The sequence below is a fragment of the Protopterus annectens genome, chromosome 7.part1, assembly GCF_019279795.1.
Source record: "Protopterus annectens isolate FY-2018-M chromosome 7.part1, PAN1.0, whole genome shotgun sequence".
NCBI classification, from domain to species: Eukaryota; Metazoa; Chordata; order Ceratodontiformes; family Protopteridae; genus Protopterus; species Protopterus annectens.
Window position 1 is genome coordinate 288,386,166 of NC_056740.1, and position 27,872 is coordinate 288,414,037.

The following is a 27,872-nucleotide window of genomic DNA, read 5'->3' on the forward strand; positions in this document are numbered from 1 at the left end:
CATCCAAAAATCCTAAACCTTGTGTATCACAATTCATACCCAAATAACTGTCATTCAAATAAGATAAACATTCATGTAGCTGTTCTAACTCCCCATCACATAACTTCCAACAAACATCCAAGAATCTATGCCATAGGTTCATGTTGGACAAAAATTAAATCAGTGAGGCATCATGAATATGTTTAATTTTCACATAACCCATGTATAAGCCAGCATAAGTTGGCACAAGCATAATGCCCATCACTGTCCCACACAATTATAAAAAAAATCCTCATTAAAATAAACAATATTCTTTTCCAACACCATTTTCAAGAAACTTAGCAAAAATTGTTAAAATTACTAGAATAAAGTCTTGAGTCACATAACTGATATTCCATAGCTTCTAGCCCCCTGCAGTGGGGAAGAGAAGTGTATAAACTTTCTATAGCAATTGAACACAATATAGCATCTGATTCAACAATTTTGTTAATAATTTCCAAAAAGTATGTAGTGTCCAACCACTCTGCTTTGTACACATAATAAAGGATTGAAAGAAAGCTCCAAGTATTCCGACGGGGTCAGTAACAAAGTCATGGTCTGAAGCAATAGGGCACCCCCCAGGTACAGGTTCCATGGGCTCATGAATTTTGGGCAAAAGATAAAACTATTGTCTGTCTGCTTCTTTTACAGTAAACTGGTTTTTGATATCACCACCGATAATCCCCATTTCTAAAGAATATCTCAAAAATTCATCAATGTCATTTGTGAACTTAATGGAGTCATAATCTAATTTGACACAAAATGTCTTGTTGGTAAGCTGATGATAAGCTTTCTGAATATAATCACTTTTTTCCCAAATTTAACAAATGTCCCCTAATTTCTATCTAAAATGAGAAAAGCAAGGCTGACCTTCAATCTCAGTATTGTAAGTGTGTTATAAGAATAATTCTGTGAAATATCGTTCAGTGTAATGGATATTAAAGTGATAACTGTGTCAAAACAGAAGGCAAAAGAAAAGACAAAACAGAGTGTGTGCTTATGTGTCTCTGTATGTGTATGTTTGTGCGAGTGTGTGTGTGCATCTTAGACACATTTGCTGCAACTATGGGCCTAAAAGGGGGAGTTTCAATATTTTTATGGACCTTGGGTATGCCAAAGAATACAGGAATAATTGTTTTTTTATTGTACAAAAAATTATGGTCCTCCACATTTATTCTCTGATTTATAAGATATTCTTCTAAAAATGAATCAATATGTGAATAGGTGAGCTTTATCTGATTTTGTGAGACCCCTACATATGTTGTACCATCAAATAACATTTTCTGCATCACATTAGAATAATCTATTGGCCTACACAGTACAATACCCCCACCTTTATCTGGGGTCATTATGCAAACTGAGTCATCCTTTCTAAGGTCCATTAATAAAGTATATTCTCTTTTGGTAAGGTTCCAAGGTATTTTTGTATCACTTAAATGAATATCATAAATGTTTTCCATGACTACTTTCACATATGTATCCAATAAAGGATGTAGTGGTAGATTAAATACACTTTTTCTTTTGGGTGTACCTGCTCTACATTCCGTATTTTCACTTAAGGGTTTAGATGGCTCATTAGTTAAAAAAAATATACTGAGATTTAATTTTCTCAACTATAATTTTAGAGCCACAAGATCTTCCACTAAATTGTCCCTCTTTTCAGGAATAAATTGGACCCCTTTCAATAGCAAACTGAAATATTCTTTAGAAATTACCCTATCTGAGTAATTATAAATAGTAAAACCCTCAGACGTACACACAATTTTGGTGGGTTCATCTAATTCCTGTAGCTGTTCTTCTGTTTGTAACTGTTCTTTCTCCCCATCTTGGGGTAATAACTCCTGCCATATTCCCCACTCTCCGTGTACCTTTGAGACAGTCTCTCTGAGCGTCTTAGCCCTGGAAAATCCTTCTGTTCATTACCACCACCCTCATAGTCCACACTAGCATTTGTAACCACTTCACTGTAACTTAATTTCTGATTCTCACTACCTCTATGTGTATCAAGTATTCTCCCAGCAGGATATACCTGTTTGTTGTTATATTGTTTAATGTCCCTCTCTAATTTGCGTGTTTTTTTTTTTTTTTTTTTTTTTTTTTTTTTTTTTATGATATATGTTGTTACATCTCCTTTCCACCTTATCAAGAATTTTAAAATACAAACTGATATATTGGGGAAACATTAAATCTTGTCTTATTTTGGCATCAAGGGATTCAACTTCCTGGACTAACATAGTTTTTTTTGCTTTTCATAAGAAAACACAGTCTTTTTGACAAGATTCCAACCAACATCATCAAAAAATGCAACAAACTCTTCAATACTTTCTGAATCGTAGTTAATACCAGAAGGAAATTTAACCATTCTTAAACCTTTTGGAACAATTTTAAGTTGCAAACATTCATTAAAATTTGCTATATTCATATCCAGTGTCTTTAGTTTAAAAAGTCTCTTCTCGAAGAACTATATCATGTCCTTTAAAGAACCAAAATTGTAATTTTTACTGTGTATTGCACCTGAAACAGAGTTATAGGGTACACTGACATTATTTTGTCCAAAATTAAACTGTTTGGCTACCAAATTAATGTATTGGTTATTAACATTGTCCATCTCCCCCAAAGTATGTCCGTTTACATCAGTTTGTCCATTAGACCCATTAGAAACACTTCATTCTTGTATATAAGAACCAGCATTACTGTGACTATTAAAGCCATTACGCTCACTTTGTGAGCTTAAACCTCCAGGAAAAGTGAGTACAGTACCTTCCTTGGATGCACAACCATCCTGTATGTTCCTGGAACATGCTGGCCATACATTTTCCATATTAAACTCTTTAGAACACATACCAAACCCTTCCTTTGTATTTGTCTGTGATTTGGACGCCATGACATTCTCCTGGTGTTCACCATGCTCTCTGATCACATGATTCTGTAAGCCAATAGACAGCCATTGCCTTGACACCCACTGAAGCTCCGTCATCATCACCGAGTTGAAAAACAGGCCCTTTCGTACCATTACTGGTCAAAAAACAAGAGCCATTAACACTTTCTTTCTGCGAAAAGAGCTCCATGAGCTTAGTGAGTTCTCCTCTAAGCTGCAATACCTCTTCCTTCAAAAGCGTGAACTCCAAATTCACTCCCTCCCCCTCACAGCTATGAATAGAACCCACAGAGTCCATGATGGAACTTGGACTTAGAAACCAAAACTAAAAAGAGCAATAAAAGTCAGAGACCAGCAAAAACTGCACATAAAAGAGATGTAATCCAAGTAATCACCACCACAGCTACTATAATCCACAAAAGTCTTTAATTAACACAGTTATTGAGCACTTTCATCTCAATAAAGAGAGACCTCATCAGAATAATAAAGAAGGCATAAAAAAGGCAGTTTAAATATTAACATCAATTGAAACTCCACCAATAAAATGTTAAATGTAATTCAAAACCTTCACACATCAATTAATTAATTAACAAAGCCTGGATAGGATCACCACAAAGCAGTTTTTTTGCAGCATATATTAAACAATGTAATGGTTCAATACATTTAACCAAACTTTTTTAAAAAGCACATATACCTTATAGTTTGCTATATTTTATCTGCTTTTTCATGTAACATAGGAACAATGGAAATTGCATCATTCAAGCCTTGGGGGGGGGGGACATTACAGCTAACCAAAGCTGCCATTCTGTTTCTTTTTTCTTTAAAATATTTTTCCAGTCCCCCCTGCCATCCCATTTAATAATTTCCACTATCCCAAGTAAAAACTTATCAAAGTTAGAACAAGTCTGAGAATGTTTATACAGTGCACTATTCTGCTGCCCATTTTTGATATCATTTACATGTTCATATATTTTACATCTTAAGGGACGTTCGGTCTTGTCTACATAAAAGTAAAAACATGTTGCACAAAAACTTAAATAGACCACTTTGGTAGTCTTACAATTACCCTTTTTAAAGTAAACGCTGCTAGGCATTCTGTTGTTTAGGGCAATTCATTTTCCCTTAAAAATAAAGCGGCATTGACTGCAAACTCCACAAGGCCTTGTACTGGCATCTATTGTACTAGAGCTATCTCTCCTATGTTCCAAGTGTTTCTTGAAGTTTGCTCCTGTACTATATACTAATTGTGGTTCTTTACCCACATTATCATAGACATCTTTATTTACCCTAAATATGTTCCAATTGGAACTCAAGGCATTCTTAATCTTTTTGGTGAAATGGTTATATTGTAACACACATGCTTTCTCATATAATACCTTGTTGGTGTCAATCTTACATTCAGTATTAGATGGGGCCAAACCCGCTCCAAACAGTGGTTTGTAAACAGTGCCCAATTTTTTATATATTTCATCAATTATTTCCATAACAAATTATTTGGGGTATCACCTCTCCTGGAACATAATACAAATTTTATCTAGTTCACTTTTTACATCATCATGATGTGATGTCATGTGTGCTGCCTTGATAGCTTGTCCCTTCATAGTACTTCTTTTGTGAGTTACAGGGAGGTTGCTTTGAAAATGTAAATAAAAATTACAAAATGTTTCCTTTCAAAAAATCCTTGATCTAAAACCACTATTGTCATAGGAGATGTACATATTTTAAAAAAATGATACCTGAACCATCAAACTTATATGTAAATTTTAGAAATTCTGTTGTATTATTGAGATATTGTACAAATTGTTCAACCTCAGTACTAGGTCCATCCCACAAAATAAAAATATCATCCAGAAATCTGGCGTACATTCTAATTCTATGCCAAAAGGGGCATTGGAATACATGGTTGGTCTCCCATCCCAACAATACTAAATTTGCATACACAGTACCCCCACCTTTATCTGGGGTCATGATGGGAACTGAGTCAATCTTAATGGACCTTAGGAAGGATGACTCATTTCGCAACATGACCCCAGATAAAGGTGAGGATGTTGTACTGTATAGGGTGATGGATTATTTTAATGTGATGCAGGAAATGTTATTTGATGGTAAAACATATGTAGGGGTCTCAAAAAATCAGATAAACATCGCCTATTCATGTATTGATTCATTTTTAGAAGAATATCTTATAAATCAGAGAACAGATGTGGACCACTATAATTTTTTGTACAATAAAAAAACTATTATTCCTGTATTCTTTGGCATACCCAAAGTCCATAAAATATTGAACACCCCCCCCTTTAGGCCCATAGTTGCAGCAAGTGGGTCTAGGACACATCCACTAGCAGTATATGTGGATTTCGAGGTACAACATGTGGTGGAGAAAACTGAACATCTAATGAAAGACTTATGGGACATTTTGGGTCATTTAAAGAATGAATTATGGAAGGAAGATTTGATTTATCTAACATTAGATGTGAAAGATTTATTTACTATTATTCCTAGAGTAGATGGGATGGCTTTATTTGAGGAGCCCTTGTTTAATTTTTCCGATCTTGCACATGACCAAATCACACTTATATGTGAAATTATGAGTCTAGTCCTAGAAAATAATTATATTTATTTTAAGGGCAAGTTTTATCAATTTTATTAGCAAATTAGGGGGGTAGTGATGGGGGCGGCTTATGCCCTGTGTATGCAAATTTAGTATTGTTGTGATGGGAGACCAACCATGTATTCCAATGCCCCTTTTGGCATAGAATTAGAATGTACACCAGATTTCTTGATGATATTTTTATTTTGTGGGAATGGACCTAGTACTGAAGTTGAACAATTTGTACAATATCTCAATAATACAACAGAATTTCTAAAATTTACCTATATGTTTGATGGTTCAGGTATCAATTTTTTAGATACGTATATCTTCCATGACAATAGTGGCTTTAGATCAAGGATTTTTCAAAAGGAAATATTCTGCAATTTTTATTTACATTTTCAAAGCAACCGCCCTATAACTAAGCTTGTAGTCAATGCCCATTTATTTTTAAGGAAAAATTCATTACCCTAAACAACAGAATGCATAGCAGAGTTTACTTTAAAAAGGATAATTGTAAGACTAGCAAAGTGGTCTATTTAAGTGTTTGCGCACCATGTTTTTACTTTTATGTAGACAAAACCGAACATCCCTTAAGATGTAAAATATATAAACATGTAAATGATATCAAAAATGGGCAGCAGAATAGTGCACTGTATAAACATTCTCAGACTTGTTCTAACTTTGATAAGTTTTTATTTGGGATAGTGGAAATTATTAAATTGAATGGCTGGGGGGAGACTGGAAAACTATTTTAAAGAAAAAAGAAACAGAATGGCAGATTAGGTTAGCTGCAATGTTGCCCCCAGGCTTGAATGATGCAATTTCCATTGTTCCTGTGTTACATGAAAAAGCAGATAAAATATAGCAAACTATAAGGTATATGCGCTTTTTAAAAAAAGTTTGGTTAAATATATTGAACTATTACATTGTTTAATATATGCTGCAAAAATTGCTTTGCGGTGATCCTATCCAGGCTTTTTTAATTAATTAATTAATTAATTAATTAATTAATTAATTAATTGATGTGTGAAGGTTTTGAATTACATTTAACATTGGTGGAGTTTCAATTGATGCTAGTAGATAAACTGCCTTTTTATGCCTTATTTGTTATTCTGATTAAGTCTCTTTATTGAGGCAAAAGCGCTCAATAACTGTTAATAACATACTTTTGTGGATTATAGCAACTGTGGTGGTGATTACTTGGACTACATATATATATATATATATATATATATATATATATATATATATATATATATATATATATATATATATATATATATATATATAGCTGCCATTCAGAATATAGATGATTCAGAATTTAGACACTCAGAAAGGCATTATCAGAATGTAGATAGGTTAAAGTGCAGTTAATTCATATTGTAGACAGAGGTATGTGAGTTAGTAGTAGGTGCTGGAATATATCTGTGCAAATATTGTCTGGTTATGGTTAGAGTAAGGATTATGTATGGGCATAGCTTTAGTGTCGTGCATGTTTGCTGGTGTGTGCACTTGTGTCTGAGCCTAATTTTTTGTGGTGGTAGTGTTTCAGGAAGGATTTTATCTAAGGCAAGTGCAGGACTAGGATTGGGGTAGGTTTAGGGTTAAGGTTAGGGTTACTGTTTTTGGTTAGCACCTCTTACTAAGGTCGTTGGGGGACGAAGCATGTCTTTATTTTAATATCATCTTTTGCTCTGTTCCTTATAAAATATGTGTTTCTGGCAAATCATGGAAGATTACAGTCACTAAAGGGGCTGTGCTAGCTATAGATGAAAATAACTTACCTTCTTGTTGGCTTCTAATTTTGAACTCTTGTTTTACAGAAGTAATGTGCATTTATGTGAAATACTTTGGAATATTTATTCTCTGATGATTGAGTGAAACAGAGTTGCAACTGTCCTGATTTCACAAAACTTACCTGACTACGCTTCATATTTCGGTTTGTTTTCCTATAGAGTTTGTGGTTTTCTGGCAAATAATTGACAACTGTAGTCACTAAATGATGACAGGCATTTAACTTTTAAGACTTTCTATCTTCCAGAAAATATATACCAATGCATAAATTGTTATTCTGGTAACTTTTTTATGTAGAGAACAGCTATATTTAAAATCTGTCCCATCCCTGAGTGTGGGTCTTTGTGCTTTATTATTTTTTTTTGCTTTTTGCTTGAGTCTTGTTCTAAGAGGTTGACAGATTTTTTTTATCACAATCCGATGAGATGTACAGAGCAAAGTATCTACAACTACTGGACAAGGACAGGTGCTGTCTGTGGATGAAAGTTATTTACCCTATTCTTTGTTCATTTAAGCAACCTAGCTTTGTATGCCTAGTGTACATTTGTGTGAACTAAGTTGAAATACTTGAACTACTATGTGTTAGTGTAAAACAAACGTGAAATACTTTGTATTCATAATCAAATAGTTATAGATAGAAACAATGCATGGTCAACATGGAAAAATTAAAGAAAAAACAAATAACTTGTCTATCTTCACTGTTCACAATACTTAAAATGACAAGCTAAGACCAAAAGCAAGACTTTTGTATATTATCACTATATCTGAAAACCACAAACATCATACCTAGGACATCCAAATACTTTTGGCAATCAGTAAGACTATTAGTAAGCTAAAAACCTTATTTACTAAAGTTATTACTAAAGAAATACTAAGTCAATAAACAGTGAACATTTTAAACAACATGTGTTCATGCTCCCAACCCTCACCCACAAAGCTTTTTTTCAAAACCTTCTATCTAATTCCCCACTTCATAAAAAGCATAGATTACTCCAAATTGGACTTCAAAAATATAACATATTTATGGGTTAATGACTTCCTTGATAAATATGAAACATTTTATAACATACCATTTACCCAGCAATATTGTAACAAACATTTACTTACAATCTCACACTCACCAGATACACTATTCCAACAAGATTTAAAATACTCTAACAATGTCCTCTACAAAATTTTTTTAAAAATTCTATAGAATCAACATTTTGATTAATTGCAGAATTATGATGTGGCTTTATACCAGACTATAGACAACACATATTTACACCAAACTATAGTACTTTACTTGCATTGTATACTACACAAATAGTGGTAATGAAAACTCACAGGACCAACTTTTCTTGATACAATAGTTTACAAAATTTTATTAGATGAGTAACTGGAAATAAGTGTTCCTCTGATTTAGGAAATTGTTGGGCCACTCTTTTTCTATAGTTTTTTAACTAAATTACCTGTCTTGGGATGTATGGCATCCTAGTTATGTTCTTTACATTAATGACATTGACATTTCTAGTTCACATAAATCACAACAATCCTTATTTCAAAGTGTACAAGACCTCAAAAGAATGTGAGTCATCATTACCAAATGAACAAGGAATACTGATGAATCAGACTTCTAGTTTCCTGTGAATCATACTTGGCATGTAGCAATATGTTTACCCGACACTCTCCGTTATGCTTTATGGGCTACATAAACTTATAATAAATACTTTCAAAACAACAGTAACACTTTTAGTATGTAAGAGCTACAAGTAAATATACCTAAAAATATAACCATACTGGAATCTGGAGGGACAAGACAGATTCTAACACATTGGCAAATATATAATGGCTTAGTCCATATAATGGCTTAGTCCCCTCCCCCCCAAAAGGAGAGATATCTATACCAGAGGATTGTAGCCCCCCCAAACATCTCCAACGCCCAGGTGAGAACTGCTCTCTCCAAGGCAAAAATCACAGCATCCATGGGACCGGATGGTGTCCCCGGCTGTGTGCTCCACGAACTCAATGAGGAATTAAACCCGCAGTTAGGACAGCTGTTTAATCTTAGCCTCACCTCAGGATACGTACTCAAGGAGTGGCGCACGGTGACTGTGGTCCCACTTTACAAGGGCGGTGCCTCCACCGACCCTGGAAATTACCGTCCCATTAGCTTGACAAGCCTTATCTGCAAAGCCATGGAGAGGATCATAATGGAACTCATAAATAAAAACATAGGGAACTTGCAGACTTTGGATCCAACCCAGTTTGGCTTTGTCAAAGGCAGATCATGCCTTTTAAACTTGGTTGACTTTTTCGAGACAGTCACCAAGGCCATTGATGAGGGAAAGGCAGGCCATACAGCCTACCTCGACCTGGCAAAGGCCTTCGACACAATACCCCACTCGGGTATCATCGAAAAACTCATCAGCTTGAATGTAAACCCATACATCACAAGATGGGTTGCAAACTGGCTAAGTGACAGAACCCACAGGGTCAGAGTTGCTGGAGCCATGTCAGACTCAAAGCCTGTCACAAGTGGTGTCCCATAGGGCTCAGTCCTGGGTCCACTCTTGTTCGGCATCTACTTTTCTGAAGTACAAGCAAACACAGGAGGGTTATGGCTGACAAAGTTTGCAGATGACTGCAAACTGGGCCATAGTCGAAAACACATCTGACACAGATATCCTTCAGAAGGGCCTCACAGAAACGGATAACTGGTGCCAGAGCCATGGCCTAAAGTTAAACGCCAAGAAATGCATAGTCATACCCTTCGGGAAAAACAAGGTTACCCCTAGCTACCATATAGGTGGCAATCCACTGAGCACAGAAGAAGTCATCAGGGATCTGGGGACCCAGGTTGACAGTAGCCTTTCGTTTGACACTCATGTTGCTAAAGTAGTTAGAAAAACCTTCTACATTGCCCACCTGATCATGAAGGGATTCACATCTAGATCAAGGGAGGTCATCGTCCCCCTGTACTCATCACTCATTAGACCTATGATTGAGTACAATGCCCCATTCGGAATGTATCTGACCCGACAACTGCAGCAGCTGGAAAGGCCCCAAAAGTTCCTCACCAAAAGGATAAAGGGTCTCAAAAATATGTCTTATGCTGCCCGACTGAAAGAACTCCAGCTCTATTCAGTCTCATACCGCTTGCTCAGAGGTGACCTGTGCCTGACATATAAGGCCATGTCAAACCCAGATTTGATGAATATGCTTCACCTCAAAAAATCTAGATCCCTCAGAACCACAAGGCGGAGACTTAAACCTTGACACGGTTATTAATAGAACGTGCTGGAGGGACAGATTCATCACCCAGAGACTCCCTATGCTGTGGAACAAAATCCCGGTACATGTGAGGCAGAGCACCTCGCTGGCCTTGTTCAAGAGGAATCTTGACCAATGGATGGGAGATCGCAGATATACCCCAGGGATTACTTCAGTGTCACTGCTTGACAGAGGCACAGCAAAATAATAGGCATAGTTTTATTCAAACTAAAGGGGTGGCGAAAGCCACATAACTATGGGCTAGGCTTATAAATGCCCTTGGGCAGATAGCCTAGTATGAACCTATGAACCTATGAACCTATGAACAAAGGCCTTTTATATCCTCACACAGAAGCAAAATCAGTAAAAATATTGAATCAATTAAAAGCATTCTACACATTTTTCCATTTTCTATTTCCTGAAGGTAGGCAGGCCTTCACCAGAAATGCACTCATCCTTTGACTTAATATGACCTTTCTATCATTTCAAGCCTTTCACCAAGATGCACAAAGTTGATATAAACTACTGAAAGCAAAATATTAATATTTATTAATCTTTCATAATCTAGTGAACATCATTTTGGCATACATCAGAAAACAAAGTGGTTACAACTGCCAGATCAACCTTTCTGATAAATTCATTAACACTTACGCTTATATAGGAGACATGCTACAATCCTTTAAAAGATAAACTAAAATTCAAACAATGCACTTATTTATTTTGATTGTGTACCTATGTTAACTAGATAAGTTCACTCTATACAAGTGTGTGTGTGTGTGTGTGTGTGTGTGTGTGTGTGTGTGTGTGTGTGTATGTGTGTGTGTGTGTGTGTGTGTGTGTATATATATATATATATATATATATATATATATATATATGTATATATTAACCATTTTATAATAACAATAATCCAGTTGGTTAAGTAGCTACAACTTAAATGTTTTAAATTGAACCTAGTCTAATCTGAATATAGTTACACAAATGTCATTGAATGTTTTAAAAGTAAATTATTGGGTTGTTATGTTTATGCAACATTGTGATGTTCTTCTTTTCAATAAAAAAGTAATGTTGCTTTTGCTGAATAGAGGGGGGTATCTGAATTCTGTGAAAATAAATATAGGGCTGTATTCATATTCCCAAATGCTTATGTAGAATCTGTAAATAGTGCTGCAGTGCCTTTATTTATATGAGCGAAGTGTAACCAGGACATCTGTTCAGAACTACATGGTTCTTATCATTTATGTATTTCATGAAATGTGTCCTAAATAATGCTAATGATACTGTTACAGACAAAATAGTCTAGGGGTAGAAATGTAAAGAGATTATGATAAAGGAGCAAATATAACACTATTAGGATATTTTTATGGGTTTATTAATGTAGCACTAGAAAAGCAGCAAGTGTCCCTCAGTGGCAGCATCACTTTAACTTAATATGACCTTTCTATCATTAAAGAGAATAAATACATTTGACAGGTCTATATAAAGTGTTCTATTCTGTGAAATAAATTAAGGTATCAGAATGATAGGACGAGTTTTCATGACCTGATGTGAACTACTAGAATTAAATATGAGCATAAGTTGGTGGAACATACTGAAACCAACAAAAAGGCTTTACTTTAACATTTGAGGAGCTATTAAAGGGATAATCAGGATAAGGATGAGTGGGAGAGCCAAGACAGCTAACTGGCAATATCTCTTGGAAAGAACTCTGAGTAGACTATACAAAATGCAAAAAAAAAAAAAAACTTAGTCTGGTGGGTTATTTTCTTCTCTGGCTACAGTATTTCACATTAGATTCTACAATTATCTCAAAATTTTGGAGATTTGCAGAACTTTTCCTGTACAATTATCATTCAGTATTTTACCTTGAATAAATGAGTGCCTTAAAATATACCCAGTCAAACAATTCTCTGAAGAAGGATTTCACTTCAGGAACTCTCCTTTAAAATATATGTTTTTCAGGAAACAGACAACCTGGAATAGAACAGTTTAAAATAAACTGAATATAACAGTTTAAAATAAACTGAACTTCTAAAAGAAAAAAATTCAAAAATAAGATTCTAGAATTGATGACATTGAGACAACCGGCACAGACAATGATGGAAGATTAAAAGAAGAAGAGACTCAATCTCATTCCCTTTTAAAATGGGACACCTGGCTAACTAATAAAATGGAAGTTCTCAAAAACTGGGAATGGAGATACAATCAGAATACTCAGATTACCTGGAAAAACTGAAGACAAATATAGGATTCCTTTCTATTTGCTTGGCTAAGTAAATTCTTAAACCTACAGGAAGTGTTCTTATTTAGTATAGAGAGAACCTATCACTTAATTAGTAAACCAATGACTTTAAATTCTCAGTCTTCCCCAAGATCTGCAGTGATTAACTTCATGCCTTATCTGGACAAGGAGTTAGTATTAAAGATAGCCTGGGAAAAACCTGCCTTAAATATGATCAAAACAACATTAGACTTGATAATGACGATGCCATCAAGACCATAGAGGAAAAATAAGAAACACTGGCCACTTATAAAACTTTTAAAGCAAAATAATATTAAATCCCACATTTTTATTCTGGCTGCGATCAAAATATTTCTATAAACTGACCCAAGAATCTTTAACAACTTGGATGAAGCTACATCTTTTGTTAAAAATCAACAATGTTGCTATCCATATGAAGACATGGAGTGGTTTAATGCCTCAATAAAAAGATTTTCTGACACAATTTCCTTAACTGATACATTCTAAAAAGAAACAAAAATAAAATCAACCTAACAGCACTTCTTCCAAAGTTCAAAACTGCACATGATCTAAATGTTTGTTCTATTTACTAGTTTCTTATATTCCTGCTTGTTTAACACTCAAATGTGTATCTTCACTGTCCGATTGTCATTTTATACCTATTAATTTGGTACCTTAATAATTAGCAATGACAATGTAAATTAATTTCTTTTTAAACAGTTTTACTGCTTTTATTTATGGTATATTCTCACTTAAATATGTAAATGTGCTGGAAATATTTCTTGAAAAGCACTCGAGTTTACTAGAATGTTGTGTTTGTTTATTTATTTTCTTTAAGGCGATATAAATGTTAAAGTGTTAAAAGGATGCTGGTTGTTTCCATAACAAATTACATTTAAAAAATCTTTTCTTTTTGGGATATTTATTTATAGTTTTATTTGTTTAACCATCTGTTTCTGAAATGCCATAATGCCCCCCATCTTGGTTATACTATTGGCTGTTAGGCAACCTAGGTATTTTGAACTACCATCCATTCATTTGCTTATTTTTTAATATGTAAATTATGTTTAACACTGATGGTTTTAATTATATAACAGTAAATATCCTCTTTAAGTTATTAGTAGAATGTTAACTGGTTAGTGGTTGTGACCAGACTTCCTGTCTGCAAGTGCTACTGTTTAACTTCTGTGCTTGTGCTTTGCCACATGCATATATTTTGATGTTTCTGAACTCATACATCATACTATGTTTTAATCCAATCATTCTGTTTCCTCATTGAGCAGGTCCTGCTTCCTGTTATAAAATTCTTTTGCTATCAGACTATTACAAAAATAGCTCCTTGGGTGGTGTTTTGTTTTGCATGTCTTTTCTTCCTTTTCTAAGAAGACATTGCTACATATTAAAATGACAAGTGTGAGTGTGTTCTTTTATTATTTCACACCCAATGTCCAGAGAAATAACAATTGAATTATTATGGACATTTTATTAGTGAAGTTAAAATTATCTTGATATAATCCAGTTCCAAAGTTTCCTTTTAGTGGTGTACAGATGAACACTTTAATCCCTGATAAACATTTCTTCCTACTATTCCATAATATTAATAACAGCGGTGTACTATTAACTTTCATATGTAGTTCTGGTGCAACATCTTTTAAATTTTCTACATGAATTAGATTTTTAATAACTTTCTTTTTAAATAATATTTATTTTTGAACACATGCTTTGTTTAGAATAGTTATTAAACAGAGCTATTTATCAAAGAGTTTATTTTCCATATATCAACTGCCAGCATTTCCAAACTATGTAATATTTTACATCTATTTTATTTCAGTGATCAACTTCCAAACTACATTTTATTTTTATTTTATTTTAATTTTTACATTTGTTTACTGGGGAAGTCCGACTGGACACAGGTCCATTTTCAGCAGAAGACAGGGAGAAAAGCTCCTGATTACATATATACATCTATCAAAAAGAAACAAGCAAAATATAATCCATGAATATCTTCTGCGGTGGTGCAGCTGTACTATTGTTGCCTCACAGCAAGAGGTTCTCCTGTTTGATTCTCGGCTTGGGTTGGGAGTGCCTTCTGTGTGGAGTCTGCATGTCCTCCCTGCGATTGAGTCGGCGTTTGAAAGACATGCGTTAAATGGGTGTGCATTCGTTGAAGGTTGCACATCAGGCTGGCAACTCGACACCATAAAAATCAACTGCCAATCATTAGCGGACCGGAGTTCCACTGTGGCGTCCCCTAACTGGGAAAAGCCAAAAGACAAACAACAACATAGCACTTGGGCTTCAGACCAGTTGTTTTACATTAGGAAGGTTTGTGGCCTGCACTGTGGTGGCAGGACAGGTAGCTTACATCCTTCTGGAACTGCTGATTGAGGTCTCAGTGTCTGTTATTATAAAAGTGTATGAGTTCTGGTTTAAGCACTTGGGCTTCAGGCCAGTTATTTTACATTAAGAAGGTTCGTGGTCTGCACTCTTGTGGGAGGAGAGGCTGGACTCTGCCCTTCTGAGTTGGGAATTTCTGGTTAAAGGCTAATAGTACTTGCATATTTCAACTGTTTCTTACTGAAATTGGTACACCTTGTTTGCTGTAGTATAGACTAGATCCAGGCCTGCTGAATCTAGCTTTATTTGTATACTTGTTGTTTGTTTGCTTGTTATTTCCCTGAAACGCTAATACCACCTAAAACGTGGCTTTTCAGTGCTTCTGTGGATCCCTAGTGATATCTGCATTGCTTACTGTACTTATTTCCTTGTTTCACTTAAAATAAAGTTACTGTTTGTCATTTTTGCATTTAAGTTACCTGTAACACATTGCGTTTAAGTTACCTGGCACTTGCTCACTAAAGCAATTATATAAGTCGGCACTAAAAAATTAAAAGCACTACACCCTCACAAACTCCCCTTGAGTACCTTGTTCCCCATTGGCCCTTTTTTTTCAATTATAAAGGAATTCCCAATACTATTCTAGCATGTCCAAAGGTCAGTTGTCAATCTCCTCTCCGGTCCAGCTGGTGAATCTGGGAATCTTGAGGCAATGTTACAACTGCCTCATGTACACAGACAGCCCTCTTCTCCTCCCAACAAATTCCAGCACATGTGAGAGATGCATCCATATAGCCAAACTGGAGGTTAAGCTCTCTCAACTCAGTACTGGTGTAACCAGTCAGGAGGAGAAGGAAACCACACTCACTACAATTCTAGTCTCACATAGACCTACCACGACAGCAAACCAAACACATAAACACACAAAAACATACTCGGAGGCTCTAAATAAAAATCTGCCTAAGCAGCAGAGACCTCCAAAGCAGACACCCAAGCAACCGCTACCCCAAAACAAAACACGTGCAACACATAGCTCACAAAGCCAGTGTGCTGAACAGTCACAGCCCTTAAGGCTAAACAATACACCTGATACACTTGTAATAGGTGACTCTATCGTCAGGCACACTGACGTCCCGCTCACCAGGCTGAAAAAGGAGAAAGTCACTGTGAGCTGCCTGTCGGGCGCTAGGATCCTCCACATAACACAAGCACTCAGGTCACTGCAAGGCAAGTACAAATATGACTCAGTCATTGTCCATGCTGGTGTGAATGACCTGAGATGTACCTCCCTGGACTACATGAAAAGAGACATAGAGGAGTTCTCTGAGCATGTGGCCCAGGCCGGTATGACCCTAACCTTGAGTAGCATTTTACCCTCACCAAGAATGATGCCACAATATGAAGACAAGATGATCAATTTCAACAATTGGTTTAAGTATTGGTGTCATTCAAAGGGGATCCAATGCCTGTCAGCCTGGGATGACATGCTCAACAAGCCACGATGCTTCGCTAGGGACAGCTTGCACCTGTCACCCCTGGGCTTTCGGATATTGGCAAAGGCTCTTGCTACCCCCATAGTGCCTTTTTTAGGCAAGGCTCAAAAGACAAACCCACCTCCATAGGTATCACAAGGGATAAGAAACTAAGAGTAATGCTACTCAACACCAGAAGTCTAATCCTCAAGATGCATGCACTTGAAACTCTCCTTAGCATGGAGAACATCGATATCTGTGCAGTAACAGAAACCTGGTTCAAGGCTCCCGAGAGCACCCCAGCACTTCCAAGTTATACCTCATACCATGCTTTTCAGCCCCAAAACTTGGACTGAACCACAAAAGGAGGGGGAGTATCAATATTCGTCAAAGATACCCACACCTCCAGGTTGGTGGCACAGCACGAAGCATCAGAGACTATCCATGCGCAACTAACAGTGGGTAAAACTGCCTTCCAGTTTATAGCCTGCTACAGACCACCCTCCCAAACCCAGGAACCCCACTCGGCCTTCCTGAGAACACTGGAAAATATGAAGGTCTCTCCAAACACCATTATATTGGGCGACTTCAACTACCCAAACATAGACTGGGAGCATTACTCTAGCTCCAACACCCTAGCCCAAAGGTTCCTAGAATTTATAATCTCAAATGCTATGGAACAACTTGTTACCACTCCCACAAGAGGGGAAAACATACTGGACCTGATCATCACCAACATGGGGACACTATGCTCCAGACCAGAAGTGTATCCCTCACTGGTAAGATCAGACCATAAACTAATCTAACTGGATATTCACATCCCGACCCCACCTCCTGCCCAGAAAACCACAGTGAAAAACTTCTCTAAAGCAAATTTCACACTCCTCAAAACCGAGGTGGAATCCTTCAAAGCCCCCAGGCCTGTGGAAAATACGGCCCAGACCGCAGAATCCTTTATAAATGCATTCTATGAACACCTTCAGGAATGCATGGATCATGCAATCCCAGATAAAACCAAGACCCAATCCCCCAAAGGCAGACGTCCTGTCTGGTGGACCCCAGCCATAAACAAACTATACAATAGAAGGAGGAAGCTACTAAATGATAGAGCAAAATCACAAAAAGGGAAGGCATCTCTGATCAGTATTAGCAAAAAACTACGGGCACTCATAAAATCGTTTAAGGCCAGCTTCGAGAGAAAAATTGCACAGGACACTAAGGATAATCATAAGGCTTTCTTTCGTTATGTTAGGAACCTAGGTGGGAATTCCCAGATATGCTCAGAATTAGTCCAAAACGACAAAAAATACACCGAACCCACAGACATTGCCAACATTCTAGCTGACAGGTTCAGCGCAAACCCCCCCCCCCCACCAAAAGGGCAAATATCTATCCCAGCAGAGTGCTGCCCCCCTGACATCTCAGATGCTCAGGTAAGAGCCGCCCTCTCCAAAGCAAAAAACACAGCATCAATGGGACCAGACGGTGTCCCAGGCTGCATCCTACATGAACTCCAAGAAGAGCTAAACCCAAACATAAAACTACTGTTCAATCTCAGCCTTACTACGGGATATGTACCCAAAGAGTGGCATACAGCAACAGTGGTCCCTCTCCACAAAGGTGGTGCCTCAACGGATCCTGGAAACTATCGCCCCATAAGCCTGACTAGCTTGGTCTGCAAAGCTATGGAAAGGATCCTTATGGACCTCATAAATAAAGATATTGGGGACCTACGGACACTGGATCCTACCCAGTTCAGCTTTGTTAAGGGCAGATCCTGCTTCTTAAACCTGGTTGATTTCTTTGAAACAGTCACCAAGGCCATTGATGAGGGGAAGGTGGTCCACACAGCCTACCTGGACCTCGCAAAAGCCTTCGATACAATACCCCACTCGGGCATTATAGATAAGCTCACCAGCTTAAATATAAACCCCTATGTCACTAGATGGATTGCAAACTGGCTCAAGGACAGAACCCACATGGTTAGAATTGCTGGAGCCATGTCAGACTCCAAACCAGTTACAAGTGGCGTCCCACAAGGCTCAGTCCTGGGACCCTCTCTTGTTCGGTATATATTTCTCGGAGGTACAGGCCAACACGGAAGGACTGTGGCTGACCAAGTTTGCAGATGACTGCAAACTGGGCGCCATAATCGACTCTCCAGCTGACACAAGCATCCTCCAAAAGGGCCTCATAGAAACAGACAACTGGTGCCAGAGCCATGGCCTCAAGCTAAACGCCAAAAAGTGTATAGTCATCCCCTTTGGCAAAAACAAAGTGCCCACATATTACCACATAGGTGGTAATCCATTAAGTACAGAAAAAGTAATTAGGGACCTGGGGACCCAAGTTGATAGCAGTCTCTCATTTGACAACCACGTGGCCAAAGTGGTTAGAAAAACATTTTATATAGCCCACCTAATCATGAAGGGATTCGCATCTAGATCAGGGGAGGTCATCGTGCCTCTTTACTCATCCCTCATCAGGCCCATAATTGAGTACAATGCCCATTTTGGGATGTACCTTACCAGACACTTGCAGAAACTGGAAAGACCCCAAAAGTACCTCACCAAGAGGGTCAAAGGGCTCAAACAGATGCCATATGCTGCCCGGTTAAAGAAACTCCAGCTCTACTCAGTGGCATACCACCTGTTCAGGGGCGATCTGTGCATGACGTATAAAGCCATGTCCAACCCGGAATTAATGGACATGTTGCACCTCAGAAAATCCAAATCCCATCGAGCTACGCGCTCGAGAGACTCGAACCTCAGAACTGAAATAAATAGGACATGCTGGAGGGACAGATTCATAACCCAGTGGCTCCCTTCACTCTGGAATAAAATCCCAGTCCAGGTTAGGCAGAGTCCCTCATTGACTCCCTTCAGGAGGAATCTTGATGAGTGGATGGGAGATTGTAGGTTTAACCCGTATATCACTTCTGTGTCACTGTTAGACAGAGGCACAGTATACTAACCTCAAAAAAGGGCATAGCAAAATTAATTTAAAATGGGTGGCGAAAGCCAAACACATTCTGGCTAGGCTTATAAATGCCCTAGGGCAGATAGCCTAGTATGAACCTATGAACCTAATGCCAGGTAACATATATCAGTCAAGAAGATCTCGCACCTCATAATAACATGCAGTACTTAGTAAAAGCAATATACATTCATAAGTATAATATCAATGGGACTACTATAGAAATCACATGTAGAAGAGGAATCATTCATTTCTATACTGTAAATGGGAATTAATATATGCTTCGCTCATTGAGGCAGTGTTAGATGTTGAAGGTAGCCAAGTTGTTATTAAGTAAAAAGAGTGAAGCAACATAGCAGAGTACTGATGTTGAAAGTAGTCGAGTTGTTATTAAGTAAAAAGGTTGAAGCTACATAACAGAGTACTGATCACTATGAATTTGAAAGTAGAAAAAGAAATTATTAGTCAACATAATGACTAGAGGGAGCAAAATAAAGTAGAGATTTTTGGATCAATACAATACTACAAAATGGTTAGTCCTGTAGATATTGCAGGATTTTGTTAAGAGGCCTATTGGATTAAGATGGAAAATGGATTAAGTGTTTACCCTGGGGAGTCACAGGAGCATAATCAGTTGTTCATATAGTGTGTTTTGAGAAGTTTTTTAAATTATGTAGTGGAGTTATTGGATGTCAGATGGCTAGGTAAGGTATTCCAAGATTTAGATATAGAGTAGCTAAAGAGAGATTTACCAGCATCATTATTATATTTGATGATATCTAGGAGGTTTTGGATACTAGATCTTAAGGTTCTGGTTGTAGTATAAGGTAGAATTAGATTCTGAAGTGCTGGAGTTTTATTAAGGTAGTAACATAATTTGTGTGCAAGTGATGACTGAGTTGCAGTAACTGAGGCAGCTCCAGCCAGTTTAACTGTCTGAAAGATACACAGGGATGGGTCCTATATGATGTCTCTGTAGAAAACCTAGCATTCTTGTTATAACAAGATTCTAATTTGTTTAGGTCAGTTTGGCGAAGGTTAGTTAGAATTGGGGATGGGTAGAGGAGGGTAGATAACAGATGTGTCCTACTATTGTGGCTTTAGTGTGTTTAGTGAGAAATTGCTTGTTCCAATAGAGGAGTTCTAGTTTTTTGTGAACTTTCTTAATAGTTTGGGCTATGTGGATGTCAAATCTTAGGTTGTTGCCTATTTCAACACCTAACAGTTTAGTGTGGGTGGTTGGAGTGATCATGGTTTTGTTATTGGACATGATGATAAAGTTGTCACTTAGGGGGGGATCTACTTGGGATTTAAAGAAGTTGTTTTCTTTTATTTTGGTTAAGAATAAGTTGGGAGTTAGCAAACCAAATCTTGGCTAATGAAAAGCAGTTTTGGTTTAGGGAGTGAAGGTCAACTAATGTGGGGGTGGCACATATGAGGGTGGTCTCATCTGCATATTGTACTACCGAGGCATTGGGTATGGAGTATAAGAGCTGATTGTAAACAGAGAGAAGAGTAATAGGCCAAGGATGGAGGCTTGAGGGACCCCTAAGAATACTGGTAAAACAGAGGACAGTTGGTTCTGCCATTTTACTGCTTGCTGCCATCCCGATAGGTAGCTTTTAAACCATGAGATACAGGAGGTGCTGATATTTAGGGTCGATAGTGTATTAAGAAGCGTATCATGGTTGACCATGTCAAAAGCTTTATATAGATCTAAAATTATGGTAGAAACTAGCTGTCCCTTGTTTCTGTGGTAGTTAACTGTGTTGGAAAAGGACATTTGACATTTGTGCTGTGGTAGTACTGTGGAAGGGTCTAAAGCTGTGCTGATACTTAGCAGATTGTTTTTTAGAAGGTAGGCCATTAGTTGAGTGTGGACAACTCTTTCTAGTATTTTTGATAAGGGTAATAGAATAGCAATTGGTTGGTAATTACTGAGTTCTAAGGAGTTACCTGCCTTGTGTAGTAGTATTATGTGGGAGGTTTTCCATATAGTAGGCACTTTGCATTCTGATATAGATCTCTTAATGAGAACAGTAAGAGGATAGGCTATAGCCTCTACAACTAGCTGAAAGAATTTTGCTGGTAAATTATCAATGGCCAGGGTGTCTGGTTTAAGTTTATGGAGGAGTTTTAAAATGGATTTCATTGAAACTGGGTGCAAGCTAAAGTGGGAGATATTTTCTTGTGTGTTTGTGCTATTATGTGTTAATGCTAGGGTAAGGCAACTAATATTATTCTGGGTATTTGCAAGGGCCTGAACTGTTTTGGTGAAATATTTATTGAACTGAGTGGTAATGTTATCATTGCTGTTTACTGTTGTGGGTGTATGGGTAGCAGATTTCCCTGGCTGAAATATAGAATTTACTGCAGCCCAGAATTTTTGTGGGTTGTGAGCATATTTTTCCTGGAGATTTTGGTAGTCGCTAATTTTGTCTAGTTCAATGAGTTTCTTGGCTTTATAACAAAGTTCTAAGTAGTTTTGTTTTGTTAATTGGGTTTTGTTTTTGTGAAATTGTATCCATGTTTTGCCCATGTCATTGAGAATAGATTTAGTTACCTTAGTTAGACAGAGGACATACTTTGCTTTTATTCTTATAGTTCTGGTAGTTGCGTGATTGTAAAAGGAAAAACTTCAAAGATCAATACACGTTAGGTTCAAGCAAGGCACCCTTTATTACTTGCAACAAGGAGGCAAAGCATGTAGGTACAAGGTTTGTCTGACTTTCTGGTGGTCAGTATGATATTCTTATACAGTTCTCTTCATGTCACATAGAAAATGTTACTAATCTACTGCTGACGTAGTTGGACACAGCTTTCTGTATGTTACACAAAAAATGTTACCAGGCTTATTGCTGGCATGGTCAGATTATTGCTGTCTTGCAAAAACATTTGAGAAAAACAACCTGGCCTTGGGCTTATTTTAGCCCACCTTGTCTCTTCAATTCTTCCATTGTACAGTTCTAATACATGCGATACATTTTGTCTAGATTCAAGGTACATTTCTAGCTTTGGTACAAGTGGCGCTGACTATAGTTTAAGCTTTCAAACATATACTGTTTTCTTTATCAAGACTTCTAGCAGCTGCACATTTTCTTATGGCATAAGCAGAAATAGAATGTCTCTTATTAAGTTTCCGGTAGCTGCACATATTTTCATTGCATAAGCAGAATAAAGTGTCTTTTATTAAGTTCTAATAGCTGTGCAGATTCATGCAGTATGAACAGAATAAATGTATTAACCCTTTTAAGCTTTTAATGTACTAAGCATGCACATTGCTATTATGCATTTTCCTAACAGTGATGGTTTGATATTTATAAGAAAATTGAGTTAAAGTAGTGCAGTGCCTCTTCATGAGTAAGTTGTGTCAGTGGCTTCCAATTGCACCATTTTAGGGTGGAGATAATGTCATTAGATGTAAAGTTATTTTTGTTTTTGACTACTCTAAATGTTATCTGGTTAAAATGGTGAGTTCTAGCTCTAAGGAGGTAGGCTGGCTGATGTTTGTTAAGACTGTTGGGCAGTCAGTCAGCTTGGGATATGAGGGAGGTATCAGATATAAGAATCCAGTCCAGTATGGACTGGTGTTTGGATGTTTTATCAGTTCTGGTGGGGGATGAGATAAGTTGAATAAACCTATGGAGGTTAATGTGGGTAGATGGATTGTGGCCAGAGCAGTTAAGCCAGTCTATATTAAAGTCTTCTAACAAAATCTGTTCTTGAGGAATGGAGTTTCAGATCCATTTTATTTGGTTTCCCATAATAGTAATGTTGTTACCTGGTGGGAAATAGCAGACTGTGATATTTATGTGTTTATTGGGGTTCCGTTTTAATTTTGTAAAGATGAGTGCTACAGTATCGATATCTGGAATATTAATATCAAGTTGTTCTAGGATGAGATGTTTTTTGAATAATATTGCTACCCTCCCACCCCTTTTGCCTTTTTTGTCTCTGTGTATGATATTGTAACCTGGTGCTATTATTTCATTATTATTGATTTCTGGTTTTAGCCATGTTTCTGTAAGGAATACGATGCCAGGACTATATAGAGCTAGTACTGCACGAAGGTCGTGAACCTTATTTAAGATACCTCTCACATTCAGGTTAAGAAAAAGTAGAGAGGCATTTTGTCTGTGGAGTAGATGACTAAGATGATCAGGGTTTGGATTGGTTAGTGTGTTAGGACCAGGGTTGGGGTGTATGTCACCACAGCATGTACGCTTTTTTAGCATGTGTAAGTAGAGTTTGTTAATCTTATAGATTAGTTTAAGGTTTTAGAGAGTAATGGGATTTGCATTTAAGTGCCTGCAGTTTATTTAGGTGATAGTCAGTGTGGAAGGTTCTGAAGAGGCATGGAGCTAAGTGAATGTTTAGTGGTATGATGTGATAGCTAATAGTTGTAGTTAGTCATTGAGGGGAGATGTTGTTTTGAAACTGAGTATGGTAAGTGGTGAGGGATGAAAGAAGATGCAGTGTAATAATTGTGATTGTATAGAGTAAGGGCTTTAATATACGAGTATGTCGAGTATCCCACGTCGCTCTTCTTATGGGGATGAGTAGCTGGAGTATGTGGAGTATTTAAGTAAGTCTGTGTGATAAGGCTTGTTACAGTGAGGATGAGGTGTGGTGGAGTAGTTTGGTGGAAGATGTAGTGAGGTAGATAATGTTTTGTATCTATTTTGTCTCAATGATTTCATTGGACATGCAACTGCAGTGGTCTCAGGCAATACATGTTTTGCTTATTTTTTTGTCTCCTCTTTTTTGTAGTTTGACAAATGTCACAGTACTCCATGTCCTTGTTGGCTCCACCAGCACTTCAATCAATACCTGGTTCAATGTGAACAATTTCACTAGGGCAGCAAGGATCCTAAGGATGTCGGGGGTGGGGAGGGGTCATATTGTCCAGCAATAATTCTAATTTTTTCATTTTTGGCCTATCACTTTTTCTCCCTTCCCCTTTCCCTTCTGTGGCCCCAGGAGTTTAGCATAATGGTAAGGTGCTTACCTCACAGGCACAAGTTACAAGGTTTGATTCTCAGCTTAGAAAGGGAAATATGGTTAGGCTTAAACTGGCCCACATGAGAAGCCAGCCTAGTACTTACCTATGAAGTTTATGTACATTTTCTGTGATATGAATACTTCTTCCAACATTTAAGAATATCATATATGCTTATATATTTTACTAGAGAAAGCATTCTGTGTTAGATGTGTATCTTTTTCAATAAGCAGTCTGCTGAGCTCTTACATCTTTTCTCTATTGCATAAGTTCATTTTAATAAGAGAATGCTTACATATTTTTTAAGGTCAGTTTATTTGGGTTTTCCCACATAGACTGCACATTCCTAGATTACATGTTTGCTAAATAAATATTAACTAAAGTGCTTATATTACAAAAAATTCTGTGGATGTCTACTAGAATTAATTAAATTAGTTACTGTAATTTAATTTATAGATTCTAGATTCAAAAAATAAAATGTGTTTTCAAGAGAAATTTCATTAATCACTTCTTATTTAATTTAATATGGAATTTTTCCTTATATCTCTGAATATTAATGTGCTAACAACAGTAACAAAATGGGATGTTTGTTAATCTATCTTAAGGTGTATTGGTCATGTTTTGAAGCAAGTTTAAGGAATAAACCACTTTACCATATTTTGATGCAGTGACTTGTTTTTGCATTTTATTTTGTTGAAAGGATGACCCTCTCATTTTTTTTATGGGGATGAAAACCCCTGCCATAGCATATGTCTGGACCCATAATGATTCATAGGTCCATAGGTGTGTACTAGGCTAATGGCCCTGGGGCCTTTACAAGTCTAGCCCATAGGATTACCCTGGCATCATGCCACCTGACCTTAGTTCCCAGTGCCTCTGTTGAGTAGAGCCACTGGAGTGATCCCAGGGGTGAATTTTCTATTTCCCATCCACTCATCAAGATTTATGTTGAAGAAGGCCAGTGAGGTGCTCTGTTTGACATGTATGGGAAGTCTATTCCATAGCATGGGCAGTCTCTGGGTTATGAACCTGTCCCTCCAGTGTGGTAATGAGGTTGAGGTCTCTGGAGTGTGTGGTGCAGAGGGATTGGGATTTCATTAGATGTAGCATTTCTAACAGAGCTGGGTCAGACATGGCTTTGTAAGTCAAGTAGAGATTGCCTCTAAGTAGGCGATATGAGACAGAGAATAGTTTTGAGTCTGTCCATATAGGACAAGTGTTTAAGGCCCATGATCCTCTTTGTGAGGTACTTTTGTGGCCTTTCCAGTTGTTGCAGGTGTCAGGTGAAGTACATGCCAAATGGGACATTGTACTTTACAATTGGCCTAATGAGGGAAGAGTAGAGGGAGACAATGACCTCTTTCTTCCTGGATGCAAAACCCTTAGTAATGAGATGTGTCACATAGAAGGACTTTCTGACCACAGTGGCAATGTGGTGGTCAAAAGAGAGGTTGCTGTCAACCTGTGTTCCCAGATCTCTTATAATACCTTCTGTGTTCAGTGGACTACCATTAATGTGGTAATTCATGGGAACTGGGTTTTTCCCATTGAGCTTAAAGCCATTGTTCTGACACCAGTTGTTGGTCTCAGTGAGGCCTTTCTGTAGGATGTAAACATCACTTGGGGAGTTAATAATGGCTCCCAACTTGCAATCATCTGCAAACTTTGTCAGCCAAAGTCCTGTTGGCCTGGACTTCTGAGAGGTAGCTACCAAACAGGAGAGGACCCAGAACCAATCCCTTTGGGGCTCCACTTGTGACTGGTAAGTTAAAGTATAGACTACTGTAGCTCCATGCTAAATGCATTTGTGATGATGTGAGGTGTTGCCAGCTATGCCAGGAGAAGTAAGGCAGTGGATACGTAACATATGCCAGCCCAGCTAGCTGGAATCTTGTAAAGAATTATATGTCATTTGTATTTTAAACTGATTTGTACAGATGCTTATGTTGAAAAATGTATTTGTAAAGCTTATTCTATTAGAAATGTACCAGCAGTGAGCCCTTGCTGTATTATAACTGATTAAATACATGTGCTTTAACAGAGGATACTGGAAGAGAAGTGGTTAATCTCAATCTTTCTAACTTTGAAAATAGTTTGAAATTAATTTACCTGTCTTAGGCCATAAAGTTTCTGTCTTATGGTTCTCAATATAGCCAGAGACAAAAAGTCTGTAGTAGGGAGCTTTCTGCATTGCCTTGGGTGTGAACTAATAGCTACTCTGGAAGGGTGGAGGTTTGAAATTGTTGTATGACTTCCAGAAGCTGTAACATATCTGAGCAAAACTCTATGTGTGGGTATTTTTGACACATATGTACTAAATCCTGGCAGTTTCTAGCAATGTGGGTAGCATGGGAACCAGAAGTCAGATAACCAGATGTATGTGATGTCATTCTGTAATCTAGGACAAAATTATGTTTAATACTAGATGAGACTGAAGTCTCATTGCAGTCTGTTTTTGGAACCTAACAGAGAAGGACCCCTCACCTACTTCATCTTGCCTTGCTCAAGTAAGTGAACCAGGGAATAGTAATTCTTTAGATCAGTCAGAAAAATATAGTGAGATTAGTTAAGTACTGTTTTTCTGTATTTGTATGAATCTACTAGTCTGTGTTATTTTAATATTTCATGTGAATGAAACTCTGTTTACTGCAAAAATATATTTAGTGTTTTTGTGTTCCTTTCTTATTTATTATTAAATATATTTAAACTTTTCATTGTAGCTGGTCTTTTAGATAATATTTTAATATCTGAGAGTACTTACATATATTTGGTGACTGCTCTGGATGCTCCTAAAAGCCTTGCTATTGGTCAAACTACCATATTAATTTCACTCAGTATAATTGAGCAACCTTGCAAGAGCCTTAGAGTAGCTGGCTTTGGAGTGTCTGGTGGTGGTATATACCTTATAGGCTGGGCAGAAGGGGACATATCTAGCAAATCTGTGCCAGCCTTTCCCAGGTGTGTGTATGTGTGTGAAAATAAAATCTCAAAGAGTGTGTGTGTATCAGCTGTTTGGAGCAGGGACATGAAGCACTGGTTTCACAGTGACAGTGCTGGAGAACTTGGCTTGGACACTTGGCTGAAGTCTCAACTCTATAGCTGTGCCAGTGGGGTGTCTTACTAGGGATCTGGAATGAGACAGATAGAGAAATCCAGATCCTGGGCAGAGTGTGTTCCCTGTGTGCTCTTAAGGGAAATGTTGCTTGATGCAGAGAGCTGCATCTGGAAATACTGGGTGTATACATTTTTGTTCCAAATAAATGTCCCTCTCCAGTGCCAGAGATGAGGTTTCAGGCTCCTTGATTACTGGC

At 37.5% G+C, this 27,872-nt stretch overlaps 1 protein-coding gene across 1 annotated transcript in view; it reads left to right on the plus strand.

The window, feature by feature from the left end:
* LOC122807736 overlaps positions 1-27,872 on the plus strand; it is an 875,912-nt gene that overhangs the window by 293,982 nt on the left and 554,058 nt on the right. The gene's annotated exons all lie outside the window — the stretch shown is intronic.